This window comes from Cryptotermes secundus, unplaced genomic scaffold, assembly GCF_002891405.2.
Source record: "Cryptotermes secundus unplaced genomic scaffold, Csec_1.0 scaffold882, whole genome shotgun sequence".
Classification (NCBI taxonomy): domain Eukaryota; kingdom Metazoa; phylum Arthropoda; class Insecta; order Blattodea; family Kalotermitidae; genus Cryptotermes; species Cryptotermes secundus.
Window position 1 is genome coordinate 941,761 of NW_019718627.1, and position 24,342 is coordinate 966,102.

The 24,342-nt window shown below is 42.8% G+C and overlaps 1 protein-coding gene across 3 annotated transcripts in view; it reads right to left on the reverse strand.

Annotated features, from left to right (window-relative positions):
* Positions 1-24,342, reverse strand: part of LOC111862499 (metabotropic glutamate receptor 2) — a 1,033,882-nt gene that overhangs the window by 675,640 nt on the left and 333,900 nt on the right. For all 3 annotated transcript variants that reach the window (XM_033750785.1, XM_023847974.2, XM_023847981.2), the window contains one exon: positions 11,781-11,851. The gene's annotated coding sequence lies outside the window, so the exon portion shown is untranslated. The remainder of the gene's footprint in view (positions 1-11,780; positions 11,852-24,342) is intronic.

Sequence of the window (24,342 nt, forward strand, 5' to 3'; positions counted from 1 at the left end):
ACGAACGGATGGGTGGAAGGGGGAGTGGGTGGATGAGTGGGTGGATGGGTGTGTGGGTGGGTGGATGGATGGATGGATGGAAAGACGGAAGAATGGGTGGATAGAAAGAGGGAAGGGTAGATGAATAGATGGATGGATTGGTGCATGAATGGATAGGTGCTTACTTGTGCAGTCCACAGCATATGTCACGTACGTATGGACTTATACGGCTTAATACTGGATAACCTAAAATCTGACAGATTCATCTAGATCCTAGATGAATAACATTCTCTGAATTTTAGACGTTGTTGTTCTCCATTAGCCTTAAGAAGTCACATTTGATTTCCTGCTTAAATTTCCTAACATCTGAAGCGTTTATATGAGAATTTTCTCTGCAGTCAGTATATTTCTGTTGTGCGGTTACTGAACATCCAGAAGTTCAAACTATTCAGTGCATCTGTTCCTTTATAATATAATGCACTGAACAGAGAAAGAAAAATATATTGGACAACTGAGAGTGGAATTCTTAGACTTTACGGTTTGGCAGGAAGATGAAAGAACTGTCTTCGTCTTTAATACAATCTCTGACACATTACTGGATATATCCTGGGAAAGCAATAAACATTTCATGCAGCAATGTAACGATTTATCACATATAAAATCCACCATTTTTGGTGACTTTTATTTGAAGTCGTCATACCACGGGAAGTATTTCTGCTTTTGCCTCAGTTTTATCAATAAGCTGGGAGTTCTGTCCGAAACAACTGTGAGAACTGATGATGTCTTTCTTTATGAGACTCCAGTGAGCTTGGTACGGACCCCGGACGGGCTCTGGGACTTGACACAAAACTCCCTTCGAAGTCAAATCACGTGAATCTCTTAGTTTTCCAATTCCAGCCACGAATCATGCTTAGTTTCACCGCAAAATGGACAAATCGGGAAATCCCTCGTCACGACTTCGGTTGCATTCTCAAGTTTATCTATGTGGCGACATATCAAAACGCTGTTTGTAGAATTTGCAGCCGTGAAGTCCGGTAGATGCTCACAGATATTTCGAAGAAACATACTACTTCCATCTTCAGAGTCCAAAATTAACACAAGCAACTAACAGGCGGTAAGCTGGAAGAAATAATCAGGCTATGATATTGGTTGAGCATGTAGAACTCATGGGAGGGATAAAAAATTCATTCAGCATTTTACAAAATTTCAGATACCTGGGCGAAAGTGGTAGGATAATTTTAAAATGGATTTGACTTGGCTCATCCTGGTTCGTCACACTAGCAATAGTACGTGTATAAAAGGTTATTAACGCCGTCCATTGTGATTGATAAATGTTGTGTTTTTTTAATCTTTCATCCTTTACATGTTTCGGTCGGAGCGACGGTCTTCAGAAACACATATCAATACATACAGAAACTACTGCTACAATGTCATAGGTCATTATCAATTTATACATAAACTATTTGTACTATTATTGAGCCATGCTCACTTATAGCTCGGTTGGACGATCGGATGCCCCCTTCCCCCCCCTTGAGCTACCCATTCCACTACTTCCTATTTCGCGTAATCCCACTTGACCAAACCCGGGATCGAACCCCGGCCGTCGCGGTGGGAAGCCAGCGACTAACCGCTTGAGCTATAGCGCATCCCACTCCACTACTTCATATTTCGCGTAATCCCACTATTCCGGTTGTACCACCTCAACCCCTCCTCCTCCCCCCTCCATCAGCTGTTCTAGAATGTAAAGAGTTTCATCTTGGTATGCGGACCTAAGCCTACCTCTTGTCTGGCTCGGCAGTCGGCCGAGGTACGTGGAAATTGCGTTCAGGTTGCGCATTCGAAATTTTGTTTGAACTCTTATTCCGGCCGATAGAGGCTCTGAGAATAGTTTTTTGTTATTATTATTTATTGGTTGCTACAAAATGTAAGAAAAATGTTATAAAGACAATTCGCTTGAACTAAAAATCTCTTTTAATTTGACACTAAGTTAATAAGATTATTTGAAGTTAAGTTCGCCCATCGGATCTCTTAGCTGTCGGGCTGCTTGGCTAGTTCGTAAGGTTTGGTCCGTTTGAGTCGCCTGGTTATGTTTCCCACACTTAGGAGCCTGGACGCTTTTTCATTCACGTACTGTCGAAGTGTGAGGTGGCGTATCTTGCAATAATGGATGCGACCGGAGAATAGTTCTGTGAGATCTTTTGAGGATATTGCGATTTCTTTGGGTTTTGAAAGGCAGCAACGCTACGTAGCTACTATTTTCTGTTTACGTATGGCATTATGTGAGTCGGGTTGAGATGTAATGTTTTGGTTCTTTATTGGTCGCTATCGCCCAATATTGTGTTGCCGAAGGGCGAGTCAATGAGGTTACGCATTTGTAGAGAGGAGAGGCTGCCTAAAGCTCCGAGTTCCTATTATTTGTGTGCCCTTCTTGTTATTTTCAGTCTGTGATTATTTCCTGCGCTGTACAAATGGTCGAGGGGAAGGCGGGAAAGAATATTGGATTTATTAATGCAAGTCTTTATTTTTAATTAATATTTTTGTGTGATCGCCTCTGTGGTCTAGTGGTCAGCGTTCCTGGCTAGAGATCCAGAGGACTGGGTTCGATTCCCGGCGCTACCAGATTCTTTTCTGAGAAGCAGTGGGCCTGGAACGGGGTCCACTCAGCTTCGTGATGATAATTGAGCAGGTATTTCAAGGAAATATGGGCTGCCGTCCAGAAAACCGAAATTAACGGACGTAGGGATTCGTTGCATTGACCACGCGACATCCTCTATCCACAAAAGTTGGCACTAAAACTTCGCCGAAAAGCGGCAGGCGCTCGGTCGATATAGTTCGCTTGCGGACTAAAATCATGGAGCTGTTATTGATTTTTTTTTGTGTTATTTTTATTATGATATTGAATACTTAGTAATGAGGTTCTGCCGTTCCCTGAATAACTGCTAGCCTGGACACCGATTCCATCTGCGGAGTATCGGGAACGCAACACGGGACCCAGTGGCGGTTGCAGCGTCCTCCCTTTCTATTGTGAGCAGTGAGGGAATAAAGAGGGGAGGAGCTGCGGAACGAAATTTAGAGGTTGGTTCAGTTGTGTGATATGTGCCAGACGATAAGGATGTAAGCGGAGGACAGTGTTACCAGGAAATGGCTACTGAAGACTGAGAGGTCTGAGGACTTTAGCTTTTTTTTTTAAATTCGCATAGCGGGGGGTGGAGTCCAGTTAGGTCCACTCTGCATGGCGGCCAGTGATTGGCCTATTCTACCTGTCCCGGGTGATTATGATGGAGAATTTGGTGGAATGAAGATTGGTAAGGGAAACCGAAATACTCGAAAAAAACCTACCCAAGCGCCACTTTGTCCACCACAAATCCCACTTCAGCAGACCCGGGTTTGAACTCGGGCCGCCGCGGTGGTAAGCCAGCGACTAAACGCTTGAGCTATGGCACGGCCATTGTAATGTAGTTACAGTGATATCTGGAGTGTGCAATTCAGTGAGATTGTTGGAGTTACTTGTAGTTACAATCTGTAAATGGTCAATAAATCCAGTTACCAATCCACACCCCGTCTATAATCACTCATACTCGTGATAATATTAAAATAGCCTTCTGATAAGTATGGTGTGAAGGTGGGAGCGGATTGAAAGGGGTAAAAACAGAGCATAATTGTCAATTTCATTTAACACACTACTGAAAATTAAGATTCCAAGAAAGCTGTGAATTTGAGCGGTGGAGTGTAGGATAGCTCCACTATTCCCGACCTATGCACTAGGTAAAGAGGAGTGATCAGCTTCACGCCCCCTGCCAATTTACCGCCAGTTCGTGCCTCACAGGAAACACATTACATATCAACTACAAAGACAAGTCGGTTAATGCCGAAAGAGTCGCTGTTTATTGTGAGAACCATAAGAAACACACAAATACACTCTGTGGGCAGAATGCAAAGTTTTAGTGTGTTCAGTCCGTACCTCACAGGAAACACATTACGTCACCACTACAAAGCCCACCGGTTAATGGTGTTTAGGGAAACAGTCGGTGTTTACTGTGAGAACCATATGGAACACACAAATACACTCTGTGGGCAGAATGCAGAGTTTTTATGTCTTAAAGTGGGTGGTACACAGGGCGACCACTGGGCTTTAAGAGGTAAAATTAGGTCTCAGTTCGTTTTAGTGAAGTGCGAGTGTGCATCACAGTATACGTTACAGGGAACAAATTTCCTCTTGTTGCCGCCACATCTGACCCTCGTGTAACACAAGCCTTCCCTCTAGTGCTGCCATCACATGACCGGGTATACAACCACATAAATTAGATTAAATATTCTGCAGAGACAGGGGAATCCCGAAACGAATATTCTTATCCCAATAACTATTCCTTATTCACCGTTAAATGCGATCCGTGGAAACCTGTAACGACCCAAATGGTAAAGCATATCCAGCTCCACTTGGAAAACAACCAGCATCGAAGACACACGGCCTCAGTATTCAAATTAAATGGGCTGGGTAGACTTCCTTTGCTGGCTGCTTAAGAATATTAATCACATTCCTTAAGACTCGGTGTAATTTTTTTCTACTTACTGTAATAATTAACTATAATTTTGCCAGTGGATCTGTATGGGTGTGAAAGTTGGTCTCTGACATTAAGGGAGGAACATAGACTGAGGGTGTTGAGGAGAATATTTGGACCGAAGAGGGATGAAGTGACAGGGGGTTGGAAGAAACCGCATAATGAGGAGCTTCACAACTTGTACTCTTCGCCAAGTATAATTAGAATGATCAAGTCAAGGAGGATGAGGTGGGCAGGGAATGTAGCACGAATGGGGGAGATGAGGAATGCGTATAGAATATTTGTGGGGAAGCCAGAAGGAAAGAGACCACTGGGAAGACCAAGGAGTAGGTGGGTGGACAATATTAAAAGGGATCTTAGAGAGATAGGATGGGATGGTATGGATTGGATTGATCTGGCTCAGGATAGGGACCAGTGGAAGGCTCTTATGAACACGGTAATGAAAATTCGGGTTCCATAAAATTCTGGGAAATTCTTGAGTAGCTGCAGAATTGGCGGCTGCTCCAGAAGGGCTCAGGTCCATAAGTAAGTAAGTAAGTAAGTAAGTAAGTAAGTATATGTTTCCGTAAAGGTACTCTGACCGTCACGTGATATAATGCTGAATTATTTCCTAGAAATCGAATTCAAGATGTTATTTTAAAGCACTGGTTAGTAATCAAACATCTACAATTCCAATAGGGTACTTTCTCTTCTAATCCATGAATGCTGACGAGCTGAAGATACAGAGCGGATAATCCCTGTGACAGAGACTGATGTCAGTTCTTTACCGCTTCTGATGCAGTCATAAAGATCCCACCTAATCCAGCGCAACATCACAGCCTCACTTCCTATTCTACAAAAAAAGACACGAGAGGCGTGAGAATTTCAATGTTTCTTTTGCCTTCTTTTCCTTTCGAAAGTCATCGGAAATTGAAACTTCTTAAGGACGTACGATAAAAAGAAATAAACCAGATATGTTGGCACAAAAAAAGTGTTCGCTTCGAATTCAATCAGCTATTCCATACGGTTTTCACTATACACTTCTTTCAAGAAACTTTGGAAATACATTTGTCAATCCTCGAATACAATGTTTGCTTGTACAGACACAGGAGTAAGCGCGATTTCCAGCATTTACTTCCAATTTTAAGTCGGGACATCGATTATTTAAGACAACGAGCGAGCCTTGTGAAGTATATATGTGTGTTTGTGTGCGCACGCGCATACTCGGATAACTAACGAAAGAAGTACCTACCCAAGGAACTCCGTGGGACTGAGTTCTTCTACTGAAGCCCGCATCCGTGAAACGACTGCTACTGTACCAGTGGACATGTTGGAAAGAATGTGGCAAGAAACTGAATACACATTGGATATTCCAATGGTGCACATGTAGAGGTATATTAGTGTGTTAAATTATGTTTTTTTAGTCCTTCTTGCATTTCCTGTAGCTTCATTTTCCTACCATTCATACTTTCTGTTCTAAGATTGGATAAAATGTAAGAGGATTGAATGGAACACCCTGTACTTTAAACCTTTTTTTTTCATTCGCTTAGTGGGGTGTGGAGTCCAACTGGTTCCACTCGGCACAGCGGCCACTGATTGGCCCATTGTAGCCTGCACCGAGTGATTATGATGATGGAGAATTTGGTGGAATGAAGATTAGCAGGGGAAACGGAAGTACTCGGAGAAAACCCGCCCAGTGCCACTTTGTCCACCACAAATCCCACTTGACAAGACCCCGGAATCGAACACGGGACGCCGCGGTGGGAAGCCAGCGACTAACCGCTTGAGCTATGGCGCGGCCTATTCTAAACCTTAGTCGTAATTATCTGTTTATTTTGAGCCACGAGTAATACGCATAACATACGAGCATGTTAACAGGAAACCGTAAAAAGTAAGCAGTACGCATTTCGTTAACCTGATTTTATTTTTAAAAGTTCATATGATCAGGGCGCAGAGTTAAAAACTGAAGGTAACGTAAAACGCCATACCCCTTCTGTTTGCATAGATGAAACATGGATCAGAGAAGCGCGGCACTATTCGTGAGTCGAGGATTATTTCAAGGATGATATATTAAATTAATATTCACAAAACTGTTAGCACTCAAAATCCCACGGGGCTCTCAAAATCTAACATTATGAAAATGTGTAGGCCCCTTCATTCCGTTGCATAAAGTGCTCAGAACTGCTTGCGTTCAAAGCAAAGGACACCGAGACAGATTCAAGTGGAAGGAACCCAATTTCAAAAGCTGCTATTAACTTTCATTTGCCTACCTGTTACGACAGAAGCTCATGACGCTTTGCGAAATACCATTTTCAAAATGTGGAATAAAAAGGACTTCGAGTGACACAATACTAGCGCCCGTGTACACGATGTAATAACATTTACACATCCGGAAATTCAACTAATTCATGCGACATGCAAGGGGATTTTAATAATGTCATGCACCGAACCGGGTGGTCTAAAAGTAATGCTCCAGACTACTTTTTCGAGGAAAAGTTCTTCTTTCGAATCTCGGTCGGGACACCGGCTATCCTTTCTGTAAATTATCGTAGTTTCCCTCAGTCAATTTGTGTAAACGCACTAAGAGTACTTAACACTCGACAACGTCCGCTATCTTCCGCACCAAATTCTTATTCGGTCATTGGTCTACTCGTACATAGCCTCGACACTCACGGGTTCGTTAAATAACAACTGATATAAAACACTAACTTGGTCTCTGACATAAAGGGAGGAACATAGACTGAGGGTGTTTGAGAATAGGGTGTTGAGGAGAATATTTGGACCGAAGAGGGATGATTTGACATGAGGTTGGAGAAAACTGTATAATGAGGAGCTTCATAACTTGTACTCTTCTCCAAGTATAATTAGAATGATCAAGTCAAGGGGGATGAGGTAAGTAGAGGACGTAGCACGAATGGGGGAGAAGATGACTGCATATAGGATATTGATGGGAAAGCCAGAAGGAAAGAGACAACTGGGAAGACCAAGGAATAGGTGAGTGGATAATATTGAAATGGATCTTAGAGAGATAAGATGGGATGGATTGGACTGATCTGGCTCAGTATAAGGACCAGTGGAGGGCTCTTGTGAACAAGGCAATGAACCTTCGTGTTCCATAAAATGCTGGGAGAATCTTGAGTAGTTGCAGAATTGGCCGCTCCTCAAGAAGGGCTCAGCTCCATAAGTAAGCATAAAACACTGATACACAGAGTTCTGAAGACATAACGAATGCAATATACTCTCGTAACAAGCGAGAAAATATTGTGACGTACAGACTCGTTGTTACTCAACGACTCGGGTAACCCATTCCCGCGGAAGTGTACGCGCGCAACAATAGGATGTCCACTGCTAGGCAAAGGATCAGTAAACAAGCGTTCTCGACAATAGAGAGACCGTGTTTTCCGCGTTGTCCTTGCCGAGGGGTTAAAATGCGACGAAGAACGTAGAGAACTGAGTGGAGTTCTGGAGATGGCAATCGAAGGCGACTGTCAAGAAATGGGAAGAAATGAATTAGACCGCGCAAAGAAGACTTTATGTGTGACCTGAAGTTACAATGAGACTGTTATAAATCCGTTGCGAGGATACGACTAATGAAGACTTAGAACCCTAATGTGTGTGTAACGGTGAACTCTCAAGTGTGTAGATGAGCGATAGAGCTGTAATTGCCTTCAGTTCAGAGTGCTGTGCGTAAGATGTCAATAAATCCAATCTTTCAATGCAGAACCTGTGTTATAAGTCACGCAACCACCCCACATATGTGACAATATTATTTCAATTCTTAGTGGGTTGGATCTACTCGACTTTACACCCTATTTGCTCTTCTCTTTTACCTTATTTAACCGGCCCTTCTTAACTGTGAAGGTTAGAAAAAGATGCTGCTCAATTTGGATATATCTGTTCCTGTGATATTGACATATCTTAGCGGTGCAGATATGATTAAATTCAAAATGTCAACACTCTACGAGTATATAAATTGAATAGAGAAATATTATTTGTAGCCGCACGCAGGTTTCCAGGGAATATTTTGCATTTGTATGACGTCGTTAGCAACGGTGCAAAATTACCAAAAAACAATATTCTGCCCTGCAAACTGAGACTGAAGATGTTATCTTAGCTCGCGCGGCCTTCATTCAGGATTCTTCTAGCGATTGTTCCACGTAATTCGTTTCCCGTAGCGAAATTCAATTCAAGATAAAGCCGAAGTTGTTTTTAGAACGATTCCGTTCGTTCATTTACATTCTGAGCCAGTAAGTTTCTATAAAGGAGACCTAAACACCTGTACTGAAGTTGAGTGAAACTGCTAGAAGACGGAACATAAAATTAACTTATTAATTCGGTATTATATTAAGGCCTACAGTACGAAATATCGCTACATACGGCGGAATTTTCCGGCTTGGGCGAATAAACTTCGGGACTCCTTCAAGATTATGTACACCGGTAAGAGTTAAGAAATTGAAAATGTGATTGATGCCACNCAGCGTTGCTACACAAAACTTTCTGAGTTACATTTTCGTATTCCTTCAGCGGTTCTATTTTATTGTCTCTGGTTTGAAAATTATAGGCCGCGGAAACCCGGACAATAATTCAGAATCACATTGTACAAGTATGTTAAAGTGTATAACACGGTTATTAGTCGATTAATAATGACAAAGAAAACACAAGAAGGTGCTATCACATGAAGACATTGTAGATGATTCTTTGAAGACTGAAATACGCAGGTCTGAAAANATCCTAAAGAATGTCAACATACACGCCTTTCATAAGGTGTAGGGTGTCCAAGCTGTATTCAATTTCCTTCCAAGTGTTCTCCAGCATTTGCGGTGTAACTNGAATGGATGAATTGACGTGTATTCCGGTAATAGCCCACAGGTGTTTCGGAGGACAATACTGCGTCCATCCTAAGGGTTGATGAGTAAGTGAAGCAAGTAGGACCGCACCATAGCTCAAGCGGTTAGTCGCTGGATTCCCACCGCGGCGGCCCGGGTTCGATGCAGGTTCTGGTCAAGTGGGATTTGTGGAGGACAAAGAAGAGCTGGGGTGGGTTTTCTCCGAGTACTTCCGTTTCCCCTGCCAATCTTCATTCCACCAAATTCTCTATCATCATAATCACGAGGGGGCAGGTACAATAGGCCAATCAGTGGACCCAGTTGGACTCCACCCCCCACTAAGCGAAAAAGTGAAGCAAGTAACTAACAAGAAGCAGGCGGAAAGTAGAGCTCTGCTTACTCTTCGGCTCTGAAGATGGGGACACTGTCGGTCACTTTCATACTGACTACCAGAAACGCGATGTATCGGAGCAGCCCCGTGTCCGGTGTGGAAATAAAGGTCACAAGAAAAATAAAGTCGAGAAGCCGAGTTCGTAAACCGATAAAATACTCTGTCACATATATTGGTTATTGGATTCAGTATTTACAGGGTGGGATGGAAAGTTCTTTCTTGTAGCTTACTGACAGGCTACTGCTAACATAAGAGCAGGAGAACACTTCACATTAGCTGTAGCCGGTCTCTGCGGCTGGATCTATGTAAAGGTATAACATTTATGGGAGTTCTGCTACGTCGCACTTCCTATATAAATATTACAGACTTTTTTATTGCTAGCGGGGTGGGACTAAGTCCCTTGTACTGCGGCCACTTCTGGCCTATTGTACCAGTCCCAGATGATAGGTGAGGGCGATTGTGGAGCAATTGGTGGAATGAAGATTGGCAGGGGAAACTGAAGTGCTCAGAGAAAACCTACCCCAGCGCCACTTTGTCCACCACAAATCCCATTTGACCAGACCCGGGACCGAACCCGGGCCGCCGCGGTGGAACCCAGCGACTAACCGCTTGAGCTTATTACAGACGTTACTCGACTTTAACCTTGGTAAGAACAGAGAATGTCATTGCAAATTACTTAGAAGCGCTCGTAGTAAGTCTGAGCCGATTGCAGTGTCCGCGCAATTGCAGGCATCAATTGTCTTCGCCCGCTCGAACACTGGGGTCGTGGGTTCGAATCCCACTCGAGAAATTGATGTCCGTCTGCATTTATTCTGTGTTTCTGTTATGTAGGCCGCATACCGGCATGCGTCAAGACATGTAACAGTCAAAACACAATGTCTGCGACATGACGCAGAGAAAGGAGCACAGTTGAAACGAATGAGATTACGAAAAGCGCCGCACACCGGTCTGAGTCATGATGCTGACGTCAGCTTCATGCTGCACACACCTCCATGTCCCTTTTCTGTGCGTCAAGACTCAGACATCAGTACTCAAGGAACAGCACCAGTGTTGGTTATCGGCATGACGTCATGTCATAAACTAGAGAAGATGTGATGAGACGCAGACACGTGCTACTTCGGTGTGGGGACTCGAGTCTGAATCACGAATGAAGCAGGACTGCGTCTTTTCTCTCATGTCTTGATGCTTGTCTTGACGCAACTGGTGTGCGGCCGCCCTTAGGTTGCAACCTTGTGACGGGCTGATCCTCCGTCCAAGGAGTCCTATCGACTGTCTTAGATTAAGAAACGGAAGTGAAACGAAGCGATTCACGGATGTCCATGCTCGAAGTGGGGAAAAACAGAAGGAGGAGGAGGAGGAGGAGGAGGAGAAGGAGGAGAAGAAGAAGAATAAGGATGTGGAATGAGGAGGAGAAGAGGAGGAGGAGACGAAGAAGAATGAGGAGGAGACGAAGAAGGAGGAGGAGGAGGAGGAGGAAGAGAAAAAGGAGGAGAAGAAGAAGAATAAGGAGGAGAAGGAGGAGACGAAGAAGAATGAGGAGGAGAGGAAGAAGAATAAGGAGGAGAAAGAGGAGGAAGAAAGAGAAAGAGGAGGAGGAGACGAAGAAGAATGAGGAGGAGAAGGAGACGAAGAAGAATGAGGAGGAGGAGTACATCTGAAACTGACGGACGCAAGGCCAAAAAAATCACAATTCGCCCTATTTTTAACCTTAAAGAACAACAAAACTATCAAGTATAGCAAACTTTTAATAAATATTCAGTGAATAAAATCGCTTTTCTTATATAGGTCCTATAGTATCACTTTCAGATACACGTGTAATTAGAAGACACTGTTTATAAGCACATTTAAAATAATATCTAAAAGACTTAAAAATAATGCAGTATATTTCTCTTCTGAGCATAAAATAAAATCTGTGGTATTTCTTGTTGTAACTCTCTTCAGTGATACAGTAGGCAGTTGTTTGTATATGTGCCTCGTTTGAAATGTTGAGCAATGCTTCCATTTGGCAGTCTTCTAAAATTTAAGTAATATATGTCGTAAACTCACCGATTCACCTTCCAATGAAGACACGAACTCACAGAAAATTCAATCAATCGATCATGCACGGTATCACCAGTCTGAAAGTAAAGAAATCAGGATTACACACACAAAAAAAAATTCAAACCCTGCAACAATATATCTCATACAATATTTGTTTTCAGGAAAGATACTATTTGGAAGATCTAGGAAGAGATGGAATGAGAGGGCAGTGAACAAATCACGACTGCGATCTTATAGGTTGTGACACCGTGCAGATTTTGAGGAATCTGCTGCTACCATTCCGCTTCCACCTTGACAATGGAGACAGAAGGTTCTTTAGTAAACATTGATAAACATCTATGAAACTACACTGTTTGATACCCAGAACATAGTTAGTTAACAATTATTATGTACAAAGGGGAACTGAGTGATATAATTTCGTAAATACTGTCACGTGACGAATAGTGATGGGTTCTGTATCCGACGCCTGAATTTATTGGCACTTCTTTACAATAACAGTTGATAACCAGATATTTATTACTGTTTAACAGTTACGGTCTTGTTTTTGTAGGGCGCCCTCTCTGACGAGAAGACGGGTCTGTCTTTTGTATATGTTGCTGGTCCTTGCGAGCGCAGTCTTTCTCGGGTCCGAGATTTGAGACTTCACTTTTCGTCGCCTCCTACGGCACGCAGGACTTTGACCAAATACGCCACACTAAGTTGGGTCTGGCCTTGCGACGAGCTGATCACCCGCCCAAGGAGTCCTGCCGAATGTGTACGATCTAGAAAAACCGAAGTGAACGGAGAAGTTCATGGAGGTAGGCCTAGGCCCACTGGGGCTGTAGTGCCAAGGGGGGAAGTTGGGTCTGAGGTTCTCATGGCGGAGCCTATGATCAGTATCATCTCTAGGTTTCAATGCCGTGTAATTAGGAGATAGCCTAATGTTTCGAAGGTCCATATCGCTTCCATCTACAGGTCGATAAGTAAGTCAAACAAGAAACCTGCAGAAGTGGGCGTCAAGCCTCACTGAACTACACTGTGCTAGAAAACCATATTCTTCATTATTTTATAGTCTGTGTAAGTTATAAGATAATAAGCAGGCTTATACGAGGGAAGTACAACAGTACGTCACGCAGTGCCTAGACGTGGTTTTTCTTTTTGGGAGAAACTTCTGGCGAATATAATTTCCGCTGACTGGTCAACTGATGCTGGCTCTAAGCTTGGCTGCGCTTCACTGGGGAGTAATAGCTGTCTATACCGCTTGTTACAAAGTTCATGATTGGGCCGCGGCATAGCTCAAGCGGTTAGTCGCTGGCTTCCCACCGCGGCGACCCGGGTTCGATTCCGGGTCTGGTCAAGTGGGATTTGTGGTGGACGAAGTGGCGCTGGGGCGGGGTTTCTCCGAGTACTTCGGCCTCCCCTGCCAATCTCCATTCCACCAAATTCTCCATCATCATAATCACCCGCGTCAGGTACAATAGGCCAATCAGTGGCCGCCGTGCCGAGTGGATCCAGCTGGACTCCACCTTCACTAAGGGATTTAAAAAAAAAGTTCATCATTCCCTACGTCACTCGCAGATATGGAATTAATATCGTTCTCAGAGAAAACAGGAAACTTTTCCCAGTTCAGTCGAAACTCGGCGCCGGTCGTAAAATAATAGTGAAGTTGCCCTCTAACGATTCAGTGAACGTCCCTGAGCAGCCATTTGCAGTTTGTTTCCTGGATACGGTCCATCACTATAGCAACCAGCAACTCCTGCCTCCTCTCGACGGCCGTTTTATTAGTAATCGTCCTCTGTCCAGATATCACAGTCGGTGAGGAGAGGTTTCTTGCTGTCTGAAGTCATACCAAACACGGGAAATCTGTCTGACGTCAACTGCAGAGGCTACATGTCAGCCAAAGAGAAATGGCATGATCATTACGACAAACTATATTCATAATGGTGGTAATTATTATGACTATGGTGTTGATTATGTTAATTACGATAATATTAAAAAAATTATGTTCAAATAAAAGCAAACTCCGTGGCGTGTAGTCCGCAAGCGAACTATACCGACAGGTCGACCGCCTCTTATCGGCGAAGTTAGTGCCAACTTTTGCGGATAGAGGGTGTCACGTGGTCAGCGCAACGGTTCCCCCACGGCCGTTAATCTCGGTTTTCTAGACCGGAGCCGCTATTTCTTTGAAACAGCTCCTCGCTGGACTGAGGCTAGCTCTTTCTAAGAGACCCAACAGAACACGCGTTTTTCCCTCACCTGAGGACGGAAACAGATCCAGTTTCCGAAACGTCTTGTTTTTCTTAGCTACCTTAAAACCAGGACGATGGATAACGTCCAAAAACCCAATATCTCTGTGTTATACACAATCGTCAGAATCCTATAGTAACAACTTATGCAATTTAGGCTTACCATAACTTAGAAATTTCGAGCAGGTTGCATGAATTGTAACTTATTTAGTAAGGCACAAACGAGCAACTAATCTCCTATTTAACTGTATCTTGTCCATTCTGTAAGTACTGATGCAAGTTTGTGAAGGGCAGTACACAATATAAAAAGACGGTTTACGATTGACGTATCGGTGTAAAAGTCGTAAGTGGAACCATTGCCTCTAGAGACCTCTACATCGTAGTGCACTTTCATTCCCTGTTATCACCATCAACATAATGGACCCATCAACGTAGGACCTACAAGCGGAGTTTCGAAATCCTTTTATAACAACATTCTTCTTAGAAAATCTCTAGAATATTATTCTTAAAATTTATCATGCGAAAAATATATACCGTACGGAACAACGAATATTATACATCTATATGCGGAACAGTGGCTAAAAATTGTTTACTGTAAAGTTCCCTTTATGTACATAAAACTTTCGAGCACCCCAGTAAGGTATAAGAAGAACCCAAAGTGTGAAACTGACCGTTTAAATCCATCTAGAGCTGAAGTTCAGAATGTCTGTTGGTATATGGGTGCAAAGGCATATCTCTACCTTTCTATCTCAATGTTTTATGCTTGCTTACTTAATCCGTTCCTCTTATGCCTCTTTTCGAGGTTGTTTGTTTTTAATTTCATCATTTTTACAGACGATAGGACTCCTTAGACGAGTGATCAGCTCGTCTTAAGGCCGCTACCTAAACACAGGACAACACAGACACAGAATAAACGCATACACACATCAAATATCCATGCCTTGTGTGGGATTCAAACCCACGATCTCGACTTCCAAGCGAGCGAAGACAGTGCATGCCTTAGCCCGCTCTGCTACCGTGACCGGCAGTGTATAAGAATAATATATAAGAATTCAATCTGTACCTCACAGGAAACAGATTCGAACCCTCGAACCCACGATCCCGGCTTCCAAGCGAGCGAAGACAGTACATGCCTTAGACCGCTCGGCTACCGTGACCGGCAGTGTATAAGAATAATATATAAGAATTCAGTTCGTACCTCACAGGAAACAGATTCGAACCCACGATCCCGGTTTCCGAGCGAGCGAAGACAGTACATGCCTTAGACCGCTCGGCTATCGTGACCGGCAATGTATCAGTGGAACCTCGCTTAACGAGCACCTCTCATTACGAGTGATTCGCATAACGAGCAAAACAATTTGTAAAGGGGTGACTCGCTTAACGAGCGACGTTTCGCATAACGAGTGACGAGAGGGGAAGTCCCGGATTGTGTGCTTGCTACATCAGTCTGTGTTTAGTACTCGTTCCGCTAGCATCTTAGTGTCGCTTGTGGTCACACATTTTTCCAAACTTGTGTTCAGACATATTTTTTGTGATTTCTTTGTGCAAAGTTTAATAACCCTTGCAAAAAGTCCCCGAAGAAAAAGCCGCAAATAGACAGCCATAAGAGAATAAAAATAACCGTAGAATGAAACGTAAAATCATTGAAAAGCGAGAACGAGGTGTGAGCGTGGCTGATCTAGCACGCACATACAGTCGGTCTACATCAAAGATTTGCACTATCCTCAGGAACAAGGACAAGATTAAGGAGACAGATGCTTCAAATGGAGTGACAGGAATATCTACGCAACGGTTACGTATTCTCGACGATGTTGAAAGGTTGCTCCTTTCTAGTAAAAAAGAACTGTTTGTGGTTAGGAGTGTTATTTTTGTTACTTCCACGTGGATCGAATGATAAGTGAGAATCAGTGTTCACTCTACTCCTGCTTTATTAAGACACCTGAGACTTGATACAGAAGTACGCCTTATATATACATACAGGCTTATAACCATAGTAACACATAACAATATAAAGATACTGTTGTTACACACGTAACTTTAGTTACACATAACAGTAAACATCACTTAGGTAACAAGAAATAACCTAATTCTTAAATTGTGCACTATGATGTTGCCAACTCTAACATTATATTTCAGTATTTGAGAGTTGCCAACATAACAAGGAGTGCTTATAAAAGAACTGTCAATAAATCCAATCGTCCAATCCAGAACCCATTACTATTGGTCACGACCCTAAATATGTGGCATTATTAATTATAACAGAAGAGTTCATCGTCATATTAATTACTTCGATTATAATTGGTTCTGTCGAATGTGCCTGCTAAATACACAAAGCATATTCTTGCAGTCATGTAGATTAATGACAAGTCTAGCCCACAGTTATATTTCAAAAACAGAGTATAGTATCTGAATAATTATAAGATTACTCCTCATAATAACTTACTGCAAGTTACAGGTCCTATCTATGCCTTGCAAGTTAGTTATACGCCAACATAAAGCTATTTAACATTAGTAATACTTCGGTAGCTTCGTCCTGTTGGCACGAAGGCTATTTATTATAGCATATAACTAAGCAAAACAATGAAAACTAGCCCGTATCTGTTCGTGGCAGCGGTAAATGTTAGTGGCTTAAACTCGGGGTGTGTTTTGTATTATGCACCATTTCATATAAATGAAGCAATTTAATACATAAAGTTGTTGTGTAAATGAAGTAAACTGTAATATTACAACTCGTGTTCGTGGAAATAATGACACGGAAAACAACGTTAGCTCATGGTGGTTAATTCTAAAAATCCATCATACAAAATCCTGAACGTGAGAGAGAGATAAAAAAAACGCATTGAAAACACTGAACCTAAACGTTAAGAGAGAAAAAAAAACGTACTGAAAACACTGAACCTAACTCACAAAGTCCCAAACAATTTGAACTAGATGTGGGAGTTGGAATGGTTAGGTACAACTATTGTGTACTTTTGTAATTCGGAATTAAAATCCAGACACACGTCCTAAAAACATTTTAGGGTTTTCGGCTGGAGCGTTCTCTATGGTTGAGTGATGAAATTAATGCTTTTCACACTGGGGAACAGGAAATTTCTATGATTTCACTTGCAGACAGAATCTTTGTCTGGTCTGTCAGACTGTCAATTAGACATACCGATGCTTTCACCACATAGCAACTATGTTATTTCCTTCCTGCTTATGTATTGTAATGTAACACATAGGCTAAAGACTAAGGCTTGATGAGACAGTGTACCACGTGACTCAATAACTATTTCTTACTCGATATTTTCCTGAGAAAGCGAAATTACATTTTAAGATGTTGGAGCACGTATACCACTTGCTGGGCAACGACAGCGATATAAGCACATAAACATGTTCCCATGGACATGACTGAACTATATCAATGAGAAGCAGTAGGGTTTTCTGTGAGATCCGTGCCCATATGTTATAAGCGGGGCAAGTTGGGAGCTGCAGTTGTACGGTTAGTGAAGACAAGATTACAAGGTTGATGTAAGGTGTTTGCCAGTCTCGGCGTTATTCAGTTGTGTTGGTTGTGGGATATTCGCCAGACGGCAAGGACATAAGCAGAGCATACTGTCAGCGTCCGTTACTAGGAAACGACTTGTGAAGACTTAGAAGATAATGTGTGCTGCTCTTTAGAGTATGTAAATCAGTAAGGCTTCGTAATTACTTGTAGTTAGAAGTTGCGTGCACAAATGTTCAATAAATCGAGTCACCAATCAAAACCCTGTCGATATCCACGCAGACGCGTGAAAATACACGTTCCCTCCACAGAGTAATCTGTTTATAAGTCAATAGAAATAATATCATTTGTAGTTTATCTAACGAAGCTGCTAATAAATTAAGACTATAGAACTTCGAATACGACAATGGACAATAAACTGGAAACCATACAGAAGGAAGTGATTGTGGCATAATTAAGTTTCGATCCTAGCAGTTGCTTAGAGGAACAACCCCTCTCCTTCTTCAACTGGCAACAGAACTTCACAATGGCCACTGCATCGTCGAATGCTTTTCAACGAAAATTCCCCGTTGCAGCATTTCGAAGTTCGAAATAGCTTTTTACATGTAAAAAAAATCCAGTGAAAGAGATTGTTATTAAAGCAAAGCGTGAGGAAAATGTGATTATCTCAATTTTCAGCAGCTCAATAGATCGAGACACGCTTGCTGGAGATCTTCCACAGCGAACCAGAGAATAATAATAATTTACTCTGGTACTTACGTACATGTCTCAAGAAACTGGGGCGAAAGACTGCAGCTATGTGGCACAAGGCAATAACAGTCATGAATTTTAAATAAGTTACGAGGAAAATTCGTCATAACACTTGAAGTTCTCAACAAAAATGCTTCCTTGTTATTCATAATACTAGCTGATGGAGTCACTTGGGACTCGCTGGTTTAGTTCATCAATAAACAACAGAGATACATTTATTCCAGCCACAACATAGCCAAATATAACAACTGATCGTTGAGTGGCTTGGAATCATACACAAAATAAACAAGGCACATATTTTATGTCACTGGTACACGTTTAAACTGTGTACATTTTCATAAAGTGTGCACTCTATTGTTTGTATTCAATTCTGGAACTAGGTCAAGGATCTGAAATAAATAACGCACGAGATGAACAAATTGTGTTAAATTTAATCAAGCAAGATCCACTTTGTTGTTGTCCAAAACTACTATCCGCTTAGATATCTTGTCCCCTGTGAAGGAAAAAAGTCTGTTCTTGAACTTGAAAGCCTTGTCACTGAAACTAAGTACCATACTCTTAGTACCAATAAAATATATGCTCACGACTAGTGTAACCGTTCCCCTTTCTTTCTTTCTTTGTACTTTTGTTCCGGCTTCACTAGTCCACTTAACTCCTACCAGGATCGTGTCACAGCAATAAATGAAACAACCGGAAACTGCACACCTGAAGTCAGTCCACTGCTCCAAATCAACATTTCCTCCGCAAGCTCGGAGTAATATGGGCCTTTAATCTTATCAAATTTTAACGATTCAAAAGGGAAGAACTGATGAATTGAGAGAAACAGGAATGCATCCTAATGATGTCTGCCTCCGACAAATTCAAAACGCCAAATTCCCGAAGGCTGGTATCCTGCGGGAGCGTCGCTTCATCCTCCAGAAGGATTTGAATCGACGGCCTCCCTCCCAGACAAAAAGAGTTTCCTACTGGCTGATTTTAACTAGCCAAATTCATCACGCAATCAGCACAAGCCAATCACGTAACGAACTTTGAGGATAAAACAATTCCAAGATACAGAACTCGGAACCCCACATGTGAGAGCGGTTATATTCTTTAGTTTAGGGTCCAGCTAGACCCTTCCGAAGACACTTTATGACAGCTACACATGTCAACAAAACAAAATTCACATCTTCGGATAACTACAGACGTGCCTCTCGTGGTGACCTTGTCCACTTCCGGTCATCCAAACTGCATGTAAACAAAAACAATGCAGTTGTTTTCTGTCAAGATATGAAAAACAAGTCATAACATGCTAATAAATCGGTCTCGCCAGTCACCCTTCCTCGGTGGCTAAAGAGGGCTATAGCGTCCACGGAGAACTGTAACAGGTTTGGAATGTCATGATACAAAGACTGAAAAGAGACGTAAGCCCTATCCTGAGGCCTAAATATTAATTATAATGCGAAAAGTTACGTTATGTAGAGGTATAAAGAAAATATAAACAGATCTCCTTGGCCTGATTCTCTTTGTTTTGAAGTAAACACGTGACCCGTTTCCCACTATTTGTCCTCAACTCAGCTCCCGTTCCAACCAACTGCCTTTGACCAGCAACTGCAATGAGAGACAAACAGAAACTACCCTCGCCAACAAACAAGGCTCGACGGAGTGCAAAGTATGGAAGTTCTATTGGATTTAGAACCGCGGTGTGATAAATCAACAGCGTTACAAGTAAATTAATATAAACAGTGACCGCACCTGGACTCAGTGGCGAATAAATATAAGGCCCAGAAGGTTGGCGTAGCGTTAATGTTATCGATTTACATCGTTGCGTGATTGAGCATGACTATAGAAGGAGTTTGGATTGGTAATTGGATTTATTCAACACTTACAGATCGTAACTACAAGTAGCTATAACGTTATCGCGAATCCACACGCTACAGTTCACTACAGTACGTACTACGTCTTCAACAGCTGTTGTCTGGTAACGGCTTCAAACGCCGTAGATCCCTCAACTTCAGTGTTTACGGCTTCAAGTCCTCGCTGGCTCTCACTGCAGCTCCAGAGATGAACTAACTGGCTTCCAACTGCCGAACCTTCAACTAAGTCACTCTCCAACCAACCCACTTCAATCCACCGCACTAGTTCCACTGCACTGCACTGCCCTGCACTATCTCAACTCGATCGGTCCATGTGGATCCATAGAAAACACAGCTTCCAAAAGCATTTCCAGTGTTGCCCGCGGGCAGCTGCCTAGCAACGGCTACATTATTGTTGCGTATTTAAGAAGTTGTTGCCTAGTAATAGCCGTTCTAGTTGGAATTGGAAACAAGCAACTAGCGTAGAGACAGGGATAACATTCAGATGTATCATAAGCAATTAGGATATGAAGGAGAGACAGGAGTGGCTGATCTGACTCAAGATGGGGAAAAGTTGAGGGTTCTTGTACCTATGGTAACTGCTTTTCTTCGGTTACTTTACGATGCCACCAGTACCTAAATTATACAGCGTCGGAAAACAGTATGATGAATTAGAAAGTACTGGAAAGGAAACGACTGTGGCTTAACCGAGGTAATATAAAGCTGAGCGAAAGTGGAGCTCAGTCCGAGTAGGGAGCCTCGAGAGGGTCTTGAGGCAGATAGACCAGGCCGACCAATCCGTACCTGAGACTGCTGTAAGACAGACGTCCTTGGTGGAGGCTTGTGCAGCTGAGGAGCTTCCATTGTTGTAAGTCATTGAGTAGCAATGCCAAATCAGTTTTGAGATAGGCTACAGACAGCGAGGAGTTTGGTGCCCTCAGTTTGCGAGTAGACGAGCCCGGGAGTAGAGGAACGTCCCCTGTTAGAAGCCGCTACCAAACAGCACAGTGAAGAATGTGACTGAGAACACTACTCTGTGTATTGTGGCGTATTTGCTCTATGTAGGAACTGTGGAGCCGCAGAGGCCTCGGGGCATGCCCGCAACGAAAGAGTTGCGGATTGTATCGACGCGTTGTTAGGCGACAGCTCTGTGAAAGCTTGGATTGCGCAACAATGAATAGGGGTCAAGTGACCTCTGCGTTTCCGCAAGTGATGTCACACACACACACACACACACACCGAGCCCGCTGTTACGCAACGCTCGCTAAACACACCTTCCACTCAACAATGGGGACGAGCTGCGTTTTCCGCGCTGTCCGATACGAGGCTTTATGACGGGACCGTTCCAAAAATGGGAACTAGTGGTGGAACGGAGTAACACGAGCTGTGTAAAAGTGTACAGTAAATCCGATTTCCTGTCCAAATCCCGTCTATATTCACTCCACCATGTGACAACTGGGGGGAAGATCAAAAACCACGTTTACGCTGTCAGGAGAGCCGGTGTTTCAAGCAAGATTCGAACAGACTACCTCCCGTTATGACAGCCTACTCGGTGTGAACATGATTATTATTTTTCAGGTTCTTAAATAATTGTGGATTTATTAATCAGCCGAACAACCATTAGTTTCTTAAAAATAACTGCGTTCCATGAAGCTTATCATCAAGAATGTGCCAACTGATGACAAGTTCAATATTTTGCACGGTCGTGTCTCGTTCCTTTGACCATGAGCTTAGCGTTCATCACAGCACCCATTAGCCTGTGGTTATATCTACATTTAATGGCCTATTAAACCAGGCACTATCGGCATCTCTTGATATCCTACAGGCATTAGTACTTCGGTGCTTTAAGGGGAGCTCTTGTATCGCTGACCTAAATGGCCCCCCGTTCTGACGACTGATATGGGAAATGAAAAACAAACAGGAAAATATAAACGTTTCCCGTTCCAGAGGATAACTTGCACAGGCGCAATAAATCAAGACGGTCATGAATCATGGATGCAGCAACCGTAGAAACAAATAATAAAAAAAAACATGATTACATACTTTTTACGCTTTAGCAAACGATTTGTGGTAAAACTTGTCTACGTCGCCTCTGTTTTAGGGCCACAACAGAAGTAGTCAATAACAAAAAAGTGAACAAGTGAAACGATTTTTGCCATTTATTTTAGTTGGATCAAAAAATGTCTCAGCCGTTATTTTTACCACTTTCTCTCTTCACCAACTGTCCACACCGGTCCTGGTGTCCAGTTTGCTACCCACCCAGTACCTTAGATTATTATCTTATGGTTAAAGCGGCCGGTGAAGTTTCGCACTCGACCCCACGTTAGTAATGTACGGAACTAAACCCCATTACCCCACAAGTTTAATGATGTGCTGTTTATTCAAGGACATGAATACCTTTCTCTTTTCCTTCAGTCTGAAAGTCATTCTATAGACGCAACATCTGAAGCATGTACTTCTTTTGAATAATATTTAAAATGTGGTTTCTTCCTCGCAGAAAACACACTGCGTCCTCATTACAGGGACCAATTTAATACTGTCACGTGTTGGGTATGTAACGTGACAAATAACTTTACGCCGTTCTGGATCTAGCGAATTTATTCCACTCGTTCTCACAATTACACAATTTACAGTTCCACAACTACTGCCATCTGCAGTATCACAATTACTTCTCCTGCTTCCATTCACTCCGACGAATGCTAGACTGCAACTGACTGGTTACTCTCTCTCACTGACGAAAGCTCCTGTTATGTTGCTTCCGCACTGACAATACAGAAAACAGTTACGTGATGGCTTTCACTGTTGCGTGACGTCGTGTTTGCCGATTGCCTAGCAACAGTCGCTGCACGGGATCACCTGTTGCGTGACGCCGTGTTTATAAAGGCGTTGCTGGGCAACGCTGCGCAGGAACCATGTAACTAGAGGTAATTACAGCTCTATCGCTAATCTACACAATTTTCAGTTCACTGTTGCACACACACTAGGATCTCGGTTTTTCACTAGCCGTATCCTGTCAACGGCTTTATCACAGTCTCACTGTAACATAGTTCGGTCTTCTCGGCACAATCTAATTCGTTTCTTCCCATTTCTTCTCAACCACCTTCGACTGCGATCCCCAGAACTCGACACAATTCTGTTGTCTACTGTTCTATACTCCCTGTACTCCATTCCTTCTTCTGTGTCCTCTCAAAACTCATTGGCACGGACCATAGGAAAAAAGCTGTCTTCCAGTGTGAAGAATACATGTTTACTAGTCCGTTAGCTAGCAACAGACGTCCTACTTTTGAGCTTTTTTTTAGCGTGAATATGTTTACCGACCCGTTGCCTAGCAATGGATATACACGTCAAAATATTATAATGTAACGGTACTTGCAGAGCTCCAGTATTTGAAGTTATATATGGATGAAAGATATCCTTCCGTTTTGATTGCAGAGGGATTAGTCTGCTACAGTCACGGAGGGCGACGCCCCCAAACATCCCGCTGCATTAAAACACCCTACACGTGCCGCAGCATAGGCAGAACACATGCCACTAACTCTGTGCATGAATTCAGAGGCGGTCAGTTAATACCTCAATAGAAGGTTAAACACTTACCTGGCAAATACCTAACTTCAACTAAAATCAGTCTATCCGCTTATACTAAGCTGCCACACAGGTTTACGCTAAGCTAGCTTATGTTCCAACATGTTATTCGAAATACTGCACGCTTAAAACAGAGTCACATTCTACAATGTGTTACTAAACCGTAGCCAGAAGGAAAGAGACCATTAGAAGACCAAGACGTAGCTGTGTGGACAACGTTAAAATGGATCTTAGAGAGACAGGATGTGATGGTATGGACTGGATTAATCTATCTCAGGATACGGACCAGTGGAGGGCTTTTGTGAACATGGTAATGAACTTTCAGTTTCCATAAAATGTTTGGAATTTGTTCAGTAGCTGCAGAACTGTCGGCTTCTCCATGAAGTTAGTCTGTTACTAAATGGTGAATATGGGCGGCCGCACACCAACTGCGTCAAGACAAGCATCAAGGCATGAGACAAAAGATGCAGTCTTGCTTCATTCGTGATTCGTCATCATCATGACTCAGACTGGTGTGCTGCGGCTTTCATAATCTCATTAGTTTCAACTGTGCTCCTTTCTTTGCGTCATGTCGCAGACATCGTGTCTTGACTGTTACATGTCTTGACGCATGCCGGTGTGCGGCCTACCTGTGTCCTTATTTGTCTGTCCTCCGAGGGGTCAGTATGTCTGTAATTAGTGGAAAGAGTAAG